This window comes from Cryptomeria japonica, unplaced genomic scaffold (assembly GCF_030272615.1).
Source record: "Cryptomeria japonica unplaced genomic scaffold, Sugi_1.0 HiC_scaffold_280, whole genome shotgun sequence".
NCBI lineage: Eukaryota > Viridiplantae > Streptophyta > Pinopsida > Cupressales > Cupressaceae > Cryptomeria > Cryptomeria japonica.
The window spans coordinates 195,001-198,342 of record NW_026729102.1 but is presented as its reverse complement, the minus strand read 5'-3'; positions in this window follow the sequence as shown (position 1 = coordinate 198,342).

Sequence of the window (3,342 nt, the reverse complement as noted above, 5' to 3'; positions counted from 1 at the left end):
TGAAGGAAACGCGGGTGCCAAGGTGTGCGCAGCCCAGCCAAGGTGTGCGCACCAAGGCGCCCACCCTGGCGAAGGTGCACGCAAGGTGCGCACCCGAGGCAAACCGGACAATTAACCCAACTTTCGACTTCGCGCGCACCTTGGAGCGCACTTCGGAGCGCTCCTTGGTGCGCACCAATCTTGGGCACCTCGGAGTGCACCATGGCGCCCACCAAGGTGCGCACCCGGGGCAAACCGAGCTCCGACTTCGTGCGCACCTTGGAGCGCACGAAAGGTGCGCACCATGGCGCCCACCAAGGTGCGCAGCCCAGCCAAGGCGTGCGCATCAAGGTGCGCACCCTGGCGAAGGTGCGCACCCGGGGCAAACCGAGCTCCGACTTCGTGCGCACCTTGGAGCGCACAAAAGGTGCGCAACCCAGCCAAGGTGTGCGCACCCCGGTCAAACCGAGCTCCGAATCGTGCGCACCAGAGGTGCACGCCATCGTGCGCACCTTGGAGCACACTTCGGAGCCCTCCTTGGTGCGCGCCGATGTTGCGCACCTCGGAGCGCACCCGGGGAAAACAATGCAATTAACCCGACTTTCGACTTCGTGGGCACCTCGGAGCGCTCTCGGGTTCGCACCTCGGAGCACACCGAGGTGCGCACCTTTGATGCGCTGCCTTCACCAATTTCCAGAAAAGGCAAGAAAACATTGAGAAGGTGTGCGCACCGAGGTGCCCACCCTGGCGAAGGTGCACGCGAGGTGCGCACCCGGGGCAAACCGGGCTCCGACTTCGTGCACGCCGCACCTTGGAGCACACTTCGGAGCGCTCCTTGGTGCGCACCAGGGCGCGCAACCCAGCCGAGGTGCCCACCCCGGCGAAGGTGCACGCGAGGTGCGCACCCGGGGCAAACCGGGCTCCGACTTCGTGCACGCCATGGTGCCCACCGCGGCGAAGGTGCACGCGAGGTGCGCACCCGGGGCAAACCGGGCTCCGACTTCGTGCACGCCGCACCTTGGAGCACACTTCGGAGCGCTCCTTGGTGCGCACCATGGTGCCCACCAGGGCGCGCAACCCCGCCGAAGGTGCACGCGAGGTGCGCACCCGGGGCAAACCGGGCTCCGACTTCGTGCACGCCGCACCTTGGAGCACACTTCGGAGCGCTCCTTGGTGCGCACCATGGTGCCCACCAGGGCGCGCAACCCCGCCGAAGGTGCACGCGAGGTGCGCACCCGGGGCAAACCGGGCTCCGACTTCGTGCACGCCATGGTGCGCACCGCGGCGAAGGTGCGCACCCGGGGCAAACCGGGCTCCGACTTCGTGCACGCCGCACCTTGGAGCACACTTCGGAGCGCTCCTTGGTGCGCACCAGGGCGCGCAACCCAGCCGAGGTGCCCACCCCGGCGAAGGTGCACGCGAGGTGCGTACCCGGGGCAAACCGGGCTCCGACTTCGTGCACGCCGCACCTTGGAGCACACTTCGGAGCGCTCCTTGGTGCGCACCATGGTGCCCACCAGGCCGCGCAACCCAGCCAAGGTGTGCGCACCAAGGTGCACGCGAGGTGCGCACCCGGGGCAAACCGGGGTCCGACTTCGTGCACGCCGCACCTTGGAGCACACATCGGGGCGCTCCCGGGTTCGCACCGGCGTTGCGCACCGTGGTGGGCACCTCGGAGCACACCAAGGTGGGCAGCGAGGTGCGCACCTTTGATGCGATGCCTTCACTAATTTCCATAAAAGGCAAAAAAAAAACGAGATTTTAAAATTTCCGTTTTGAAAGATAGTGAGAAAAAGGGAATGCTGGTGCCATCTTGAGCCCGCCCTGGTGCGCAGCCCAGCCAAGGTGTGCGCACCAAGGTGCCCACCCTGGCGAAGGTGCGCGCCCGGGCAATTAACCCAACTTCCAACTTCGCGCGCGCCAGGGTGGGAGCGCACCCAACAACCGGGCCTGGGAAGAGCCAATGCGAGAAACCCCACCAAACGCTCTGACAAAAAAAGAGGGGGCGCTCCAGTAACCCCGCTTCGGAGCGCACCCTGGGCAAACCCAGCCAAGGTGCCCACCCCGGCCAAGGTGCAGGCGAGGTGCGCACCCGGGGCAAACCGGGCTCCGACAACGTGCACGCCGCACCTTGGAGCACACTTCGTAGCGCTCCCGGGTGCGCACCTCAGAGCACACCAAGGTGGGCAGCGAGGTGCGCACCTTTGATGCGCTGCCTTCACTAATTTCCAGAAAAGGCAAAAAAAAAAGGAGATTTTAAAATTTCCGTTTTGAAAGATAGTGAAAAAAACGGAACGCGCGTGCCATCTTGAGCCCGCCCTGGTGCGCAGCCCAGGTAAGGTGCCCACCCTGGCAAAGGTGCGCACCCGGGCAATTAACCCTACTTCCGACTTCGTGCGCGCCAGGGTGGCAACCGGGCCTCGGAAGAGCCAATGCGAGAAACCCCACCAAACGCTCCGACAAAAAAAGAGGCGGCGCTCCAATAACCCCGCTTCGGAGCGCAGCCGGGGCAAACCCAGCCAAGGTGCCCACCCCGACGAAGGTGCACGCGAGGTGCGCACCCGGGGCAAACCGGGCTCCGACAACGTGCACGCAGCACCTTGGAGCACACTTCGAAGCACTCCCGGGTGCCCACCGGCGTTGCGCACCGTGGTGGGCAGCGAGGTGCGCACCTTTGATGCGCTGCCTTCACTAATTTCCAGAAAAAGGCAAACAAAAATGAGATTTTAAAATTTCCGTTTTGAAAGATAGTGAAAAAAAAGGAACGCGGGTGCCATCTTGAGCCCGCCCTGGTGCGCAGCCCAGGCAAGGCATGCGCACCAAGGTGCCCACCCGAGGTGCACACGCGGGGCAAACCGGGCTCCGACTTCGTGCAGGCCGCACCTTGGAGCACACTTCGGAGCGCTCCTTGGTGCGCACCATGGTGCCCACCAGGGCGCGCAACCCAGCCAAGGTCTGCACACCAAGGTGCCCACCCCGGCGAAGGTGCACGCGAGGTGCGCACCCGGGGCAAACCGGGCTCCGACTTCGTGCACGCCATGGTGCCCACCGCGGCGAAGGTGCACGCGAGGTGCGCACCCGGGGCAAACCGGGCTCCGACTTCGTGCACGCCGCACCTTGGAGCACACTTCGGAGCGCTCCTTGGTGCGCACCATGGTGCCCACCAGGGCGCGCAACCCAGCCAAGGTGTGCGCACCAAGGTGCACGCGAGGTGCGCACCCGGGGCAAACCGGGGTCCGACTTCGTGCACGCCACACCTTGGAGCACACATCGGAGCGCTCCCAGGTTCGCACCAGCGTTGCGCACCTTTGATGCGCTGCCTTCACTAATTTCCAGAAAAGGCAAAAAAAAACGAGATTTTAA